The following is a 7,783-nucleotide window of genomic DNA, read 5'->3' as shown; positions in this document are numbered from 1 at the left end:
CTCTTTATACAGGTTTCATCTTTACGTCACACACATAGAAACTCCTCTTGATGTTCATGATTATCCCCTCTGGCATTGAGCCACCATTATCTTTTTGCCTTGCACTAATTTTAGTGCAAGGCACTAATTTCAGTCCTTCTGTAGCTCAGTTGGTAGAGCATGGCGCTTGTAACGCCAGGGTAGTGGGTTCGATCCCCGGGACCACCCATACGTAGAATGTATGCACACATGACTGTAAGTCGCTTTGGATAAAAGCGTCTGCTAAATGGCATATATTATTATTATTTTATTATTTTTTAGTTTGGTTTCATATTAGGACATGGAAACATTAGAGCCATACAATGGTTAATAAATAAACAGTCATGGTCAGTCCCCAGACAGGTGCATGTCTAATGGGGTATAATGACCCAGACACACACATATATATATATAGTGCACTCATCCAGCTGACGACTACACAATGTGTAATGGACACATATGTACTGGTAGATTTCCAATACCTACTGATGTGATGCTGGGATATGTATGATTCGCAGTGAGAGCTATTGTGAATAAACCACTGCAGTTATGACATTGATAAAATAATGGCCATGCATCAAGTATGTGCCGACGGAATAGTTTTGGTGTTTATTAGGATCCCCATTAAACGCTGCAAAAGTATCAGAATTGTTCACTTCTCACTGACTTCTCAACCCCAAGCGTTCTCTGAAGTCTCGCGTTGTTACGTCTCTTGGTTTAGAAACTGGTTGTGGGAGAACAGAAGTTCCGCGCAGGCGCGCATCATTCTTCAGAATAAAGGATACGCCAGAATTGTGCAGCCGAGACGACAACTTCTTTGTCCGTGTATTACTACTGGTATGTAATAGCACGTTATAATATCGAAATAACATGTCAGGTAGTAAATGCGTCAAGTTATTATCGCGTTTGATGAAGGTTTTATGTGCTATTTTTGTGTCAAACCGCGTGGGTTAACGTGATCACTTTTCTACGAAGCACATAGTCATAGACTTTGGGTTAGTCTGAGTGGATGTAACGTTATATAATTTCGTCAAGGTATTTTCATTAAGGATCAATCTATTTGAGATTTCTGGGTTCGTTTTACATGTCGTTTTTGGTTTTGTGTAAAATTCACGAGCTGGGAAAATGGCGGATCCCCCTCGGTCTGCATCAACACACTTCAGTGCAGGCAGTGAGGGTGCAGCAGAGACTATTTCACAATTGTGCTACTGTTTTGGAGCTAAATGTAATGATTATCAGTTTTCTACATGTGAACTAATATTCAGAGACATTCAGTTGATTCTGTCTATCTATAAATGTTACTATGGTGTGAAGGAAAATGCTATTGGTTTTTGATTGGAATAATACAGTGGAGACAAGGTTATTCAGGAAAATAGTACATAGTGCTGCCTGAAACATACTACAACCTTGTACTAAATGTTTTGGGGGGCATTTATGTAAATTCAGGAAGTCTACTATAGATTAACTGCATTTACAGTTGTGTAGCCTAATTTAAAGTGTATACTTTGTCTTATGTGAATTAATTAATGTTTTGTTGTCAATGCTTAGTTACCAGATCTATTGAAATGAGATCAGTGCTTGACTTGGAGCTGAGCTGAGTACCGTCACCTCAAATGTCAACTGTTTGAGCTCATGTTCATCTTATAGAATATTATCTCAACAGTATTGTGGAGCTCCTACACCTAAATATAAACCGTATTTTTAGATAATAAAGTAAGTCTTGGCAGTTCTGGCACTAACTTTTGTGTCCGGTTCTCATTGTTACTACAGGCTGACTCAGATTAAGTCTGAGGCCGGTAACATCAACGGTGAGGACAAACCCAGCCTGCCTCTCTCCTTCCACACTGAGTCCAAACCTACAGTCACTGGGTCCTGATTGTGACAGTGGGGCCCAGTTTGCACTGCAGGATCCAGAGATGGCATCAGTGAAGCTGGAAGACTGCAGTCAAACACTGGAACTGAATGCCAACATTAAAGATGAAGAAGAGGAGGAGAAGATTGGGACATCTGTTAATCATGGTAAGAGCAGGTTCTATCTAACTTAAGTTGGTGTTTTTCATTCCAACTTCCCACTCAAATCAAATCAAATTTATTTATATAGCCCTTCGTACATCAGCTGATATCTCAAAGTGCTGTACAGAAACCCAGCCTAAAACCCCAAACAGCAAACAATGCAGGTGTAAAAGCACGGTGGCTAGGAAAAACTCCCTAGAAAGGCCAAAACCTAGGAAGAAACCTAGAGAGGAACCGGGCTATGTGGGGTGGCCAGTCCTCTTCTGGCTGTGCCGGGTAGAGATTATAACAGAACATGACCAAGATGTTCAAATGTTCATAAATGACCAGCATGGTCAAATAATAATAAGGCAGAACAGTTGAAACTGGAGCAGCAGCACAGTCAGGTGGACTGGGGACAGCAAGGAGCCATCATGTCAGGTAGTCCTGGGGCACGGTCCTAGGGCTCAGGTCCTCCGAGAGAGAGAAAGAAAGAGAGAATTAGAGAGAGCATATGTGGGGTGGCCAGTCCTCTTCTGGCTGTGCCGGGTGGAGATTATAACAGAACGTGGCCAAGATGTTCAAATGTTCATAAATGACCAGCATGGTTGAATAATAGTAAGGCAGAACAGTTGAAACTGGAGCAGGAGCATGGCCAGGTGGACTGGGGACAGCAAGGAGTCCTCATGTCAGGTCCCACTGTGCATGAAGAGTTGCTGTAGAACTATTTTATTTATTTTATTTCACCTTTATTTAACCAGGTGGGCCAGTAGAGAACGAGTTCTCATTTACAACTGTGACCTGGTCAAGATAAAGCAAAGCAGTTCACCAAAAAACAACACAGAGTTACACATGGGATAAACAAACGTACAGTCAATAACACAATAGAAAAAATATATATGCAGTATGTGCAAATATAGTGAGATTAGGGAGGTAAGGCAATAAATAGTGGTGAAATGTTTACAATTTAGCATTAACACTGGAGTGATAGATGTGCAGGTAGAGATACTGGGGTACAAAAGAGCAAAACTAAATAACAATATGGGGATGAGGTAGTTGGGTGGGCTATTTACAGATGGGCTGTGTACAGGTGCAGTAAGCTGCTCTGACAGCTGATGCTTAAAGTTAGTGAGTGTCTCCAACTTCAGTGATTTTTGCAATTAGTTACAGTCATTGGCAGCAGAGAACTGGAAGGACAGGTGGCCAACTGAGGAGTTGGCTTTGGGGATGACCAGCGAAATATGCCTGCTGGACCGCGTGCTACGGGTGGGTATTGTTATGGTGAACAGTGAGCTGAGATAAGGCGGGGCTTTACCTAGAAAATACTTATAGGTGACCTGGAGTGGGTTTGGCGGCGAGTACGAAGCGATGGCCAGTCAACGAGAGTGTACAGGTCGCAGTGGTGGGTAGTATATGAGGCTTTGGTGACAAAACGGATGGCACTGTGATAGACTGCATCCAATTTGTTGAGTAGAGTGTTGGAGGTTATTTTGTAAATGACATCGCCAAAGTCAAGGATCGGTAGGATAGTCAGTTTTACGAGGGTATGTTCGGCAGCATGAGTGAAGGAGGCTTTGTTGCGGAATAGGAAGCCGATTCTAGATTTAATTTTGGTTTGGAGATGCTTAATGTGAGTTTGGGAGGAGAGTTTACAGTCTAACCAGGCACCTAGGTATTTGTAGTTGTCCACTTATTCTAAGTCAGAACCGTCCAGAGTAGTGATGGACGGGTGGGAAGGTGTGGGCAGCGATCGGTTGAAGAGCATGCATTTAGTTTTACTTACATTTAAGAGCAGTTGGAGGCCACGGAAGGAGAGTTGTATTGCATTGAAGCTCGCCTGGAGGTTAGTTAACACAGTGTCCAAAGAAGGGCCAGAAATATACAGAATGGTGTCATCTGCGTAGAGGTGGATCAGAGAATCACCAGCAGCAAGAGCTATATCATTGAAATAAACAGAGAAAATAGTTGGCCCGAGAATTGAACCCTGTGACACCCCCATAGAGACTGCCAGAGGTCTGGACAACAGGCCCTCCGATTTGACACACTGAACTCTATCAGAAAAGTAGTTGGTGAACCAGGCTTTCATTTAAGAAACCAAGGCTGTTGAGTCTGCCGATAAGAATGCGGTGATTGACAGAGTTGAAAGCCTTGGCCAGGTCAATGAAGACGGCTGCACAGTACTGTCTTTTATCAATGGTGGTTATGATATCGTTTAGTACCTTGAGCGTGGCTGAGGTGCACCCATGACCAGCTCGAAACCAGATTGCATAGCTCAGATCCATGACCACGGTTGCACTACTGTTTTGAAGCTAAATGTAATGATTATCGATTTACTACATGTGAAATAATATTGACACATTCAGTTTGTCTTTATCTATAAACGTTACTATGGTGTGAACAGGAAATACAATAGTTTTTTGAAGTAAAAGAGTGAATACAAGGTTATTAATGAAAATATCACATATTGATGCCTAAAACAAACTGTAACCTTGTACAAAATGGTTTGAGTCTTTTATGCATTTATCTACTACAGGTTAAGTTTTAGCTCAAAAGTATTGTGGAGCTCCTGCACCTAAATATAAACAGTACCAGCACCCAAAATTAGTATTGAAAACTATTTCAGTCCAAGTCAAGCAATGAATTAGATAATTGGACAACAAAAAAAAAATATATATATTTAATAGAGAATAAAGACCTTGCCAAACTGTCAAGAAAATAACTTTTGTGTCTGTTTCTCTTATACTACTTGCCGACTCAGGTATGACACCGGTAACATCAACAGTGAGGACAAACCCAGCCCTCCTCTCTCCTTCCACACGGAGTCCAAACCTACAGTCACTGGGTCCTGATTGTGACAGTGGAGCCCAGTTTGCACTGCAGGATCCAGAGATGGCATCAGTGAAGCTGGAAGACTGCAGTCAAACACTGGAGCTGAATGTCAACATTAAAGATGAAGAAGAGGAGGATAAGATTGGGACATCTGTTAGTCATGGTAAGAGCTGGTTCTGTCTAATTTTGTTGTTCGTTACAACTTCTCCGCTGTGCATGAACAGTTGCAGTAGAACTGTTTCATGATGAACTGTTTCAATGAGAAGGTAGATGTTATTTCATGCTACTGACACTTGCATGGTTTGACATCAGTATTGTCAGCATTTATTTTATTCGCTGGTCTGTCTGGAGTGATCAGAGAATAGACTAAAGAAGTGAAGTAGACAAACTGACAGTGTTTTAAAGTTTTATGAAATGAGTCTGTGTAGTTACTAACCCCTGTGATACTGAGTAGAGGATGATATGAAATGAGTCTGTGTAGTTACTAACCCTTGTGATAGTGAGTAGAGGATGATATGAAATGAGTCTGTGTAGTTACTAACCCTGGTGATAGTGAGTGGAGGATGATAGAGCTCAACATTTTCATGATACTTATCGAATAGTTTTATTCCCCTTTTGTATTTCACAGCCTACTTATATGAATACTTACAGGTAGCCTAGTGGTTAGAGCGTTGCACTAGTAACCGAAAGGTTGCTTGATCAAATCCCCGAGCTGACAAGGTAAAAATATGTTGTTCTGTCCATGAGCATAGCAGTTAACCCACTGTTCCCCGGGTGCTGAAGACGTGGTTGTTGATTCTGGCAGCCCCCCGCACCTCTCTGATTCAGAGGTTGGGTTAAATGTGGAAGACACACTTCAGTTGAATGCATTCAATTGTACAACTGACTAGGTATCCCCTCTCCCATTCAGTTGTACAGCTGACTAGGTATCCCCTCTCCCATTCAGTTGTACAGCTGACTAGGTATCCCCTCTCCCATTCCGAAAGTATTTAGACCCCTTGACATTTCCCACATTTTGTTACGTTACAGCCATATTCTAAAATTGATTAAATAAAAAATGTTCCTCATCAAGCTACACACAATACCCCATAATGACAAAGCAAACACAGGTTTTTAGAAATGTTTTCAAATTTTATCAAAAATTTGAAACAGAAATACATTATTTACATAACTATTCACTCTTTGTTATGAGACTCGACATTGAGCTCCGATGCATCCTGTTTCCATCCTTGAGATATTTCTACAACTTGAAGTTGTCAACCTGTGGTAAATTCAACTGATTGGACATGATTTAGAAAGGCACACACCTGTCTATATAAGGTCCCACGTTTCACAGCGCAGGTCAGAGCAAAAACCAATCCATGAGGTCGAAGGAATTGTCCGAAGAACTCCATGAAAAGGAAAATTCACGGGGAGGTAAAATGGCGGCTCCCACTCGGTCTGCGTCAACGGACTTCAGTGCAGGCAGTGCGGGTGCAGCAGGGAGAAACAATTTCACAGTTGCTCTACTGTTTTGAAGCTAAATGTAATGATTATCGTGTTTCTACATGTATACTAATATTCAGACATATGCAGTTGTTTCTATATTTATCTATAAATGTTACTATGGTGTGAACGGGAAATACTATTGGTTTTTGATTGAAATAATACAGCGAAAACAAGGTTATTGAGGAAAATGGTACATATGAATTGATGTTTTGTTCTTAATGTTTATCTACCTGATCTATTGAAATGAGATCAGTGCTTGACTTGGACAGCAGCTCATCAGAGCTGAGTACCGTCACCTCAAATGTCTACTGTTTGAGCTCATGTTCCTCTTATAGGATATTAGCTCAACAGTATTTTGGAGCTCCTGCACCTAAAAATGAGTACCGGCACATATTTCAGTCCAAGTTAAACGCTGAATTAGATGATTGAACAAGAATAAATATAATGTATTTAATAGAGAATAAAGAAAGTGCCAGAACTGTCAAGACAAACTTTTGTGTCTGTTTCTCAATGTTACTACAGGACGACTAGAATTACGTCTGAGGCCGGTAACATCAATAGTGAGGACAAACCCAGCCTGCCTCTCTCCTTCCACACGGAGTCCAAACCTACAGTCACTGGGTCCTGATTGTGACAGTGGAGCCCAGTTTTCACTGCAGGATCCAGAGATGGCATCAGTGAAGCTGGAAGACTGCAGTCAAACTCTGGAGCTGAATGTCAACATTAAAGATGAAGAAGAGAAGATTGGGAAATCTCTTTCTCGTGGTAAGAGAATACTAAGATTGTGCAAAGCTGTCATCAAGGCAAAGGGTGACTATTTGATGAATCGCAAATATAATATATTTTGATTTGTTTATCACTTTTTTTGGGTTGCTACATGATTCCAAATGTGTTATTTCATAGTTTTAATGTCTTCACTATTATTCTACGATGTAGAAAATTGTAAAATTAAGAAACCCTTGAATGAGTAGTTGTTCTAAAACGTTTGACCTGTAGTGTATATCACACAACTGACTGGTTCTTCTGATTTTGTTCACACAGGAGACCATGTTGAGACATTCTCTACATCCAGAGAGCAACAGCAGGAAGATCACAGAGCTAAGAGGTCTCACCACTGCCCACATTGTGAGGAGAATTTTTCAGTTATATCAACACTAAAAATACACCTAAAAATACACCTAGGAGAGAATCTGTATTCCTGCACTGACTGTGGGAAGAGTTTCTCAACATCAAAGGTTCTAACAGTTCATCAGAGAGTGCATACAGGAGACAAGCCGTACTCCTGCTCTGACTGTGGAAAGAGTTTCTCTCAAATGGGCACCTTAAAACGTCATGAACGTGTACACACAGGAGAGAAGCCTTACTCTTGCTCTGACTGTGGAAAGAGTTTCTCTCGACCCGATGACTTAAAAACACACAAACGTATACATACAGGAGTGAAGCCTTACTCCTGCTC

The 7,783-nt window shown here is 41.1% G+C and overlaps 1 long non-coding RNA gene across 1 annotated transcript; it reads left to right on the top strand.

Moving 5' to 3' along the window:
- Positions 1-757: 757 nt before the first annotated feature.
- LOC124022474 lies at positions 758-4,833 on the top strand. The gene is made up of 3 exons (XR_006836386.1): positions 758-855; positions 1,789-2,037; positions 4,769-4,833. It is a non-coding gene; the product is annotated as an uncharacterized LOC124022474 (long non-coding RNA).
- Positions 4,834-7,783: the final 2,950 nt, after the last annotated feature.

This window comes from Oncorhynchus gorbuscha, unplaced genomic scaffold (assembly GCF_021184085.1).
Source record: "Oncorhynchus gorbuscha isolate QuinsamMale2020 ecotype Even-year unplaced genomic scaffold, OgorEven_v1.0 Un_scaffold_1403, whole genome shotgun sequence".
Classification (NCBI taxonomy): Eukaryota; Metazoa; Chordata; class Actinopteri; order Salmoniformes; family Salmonidae; genus Oncorhynchus; species Oncorhynchus gorbuscha.
This window is presented reverse-complemented; position numbering and strand designations above follow the sequence as displayed.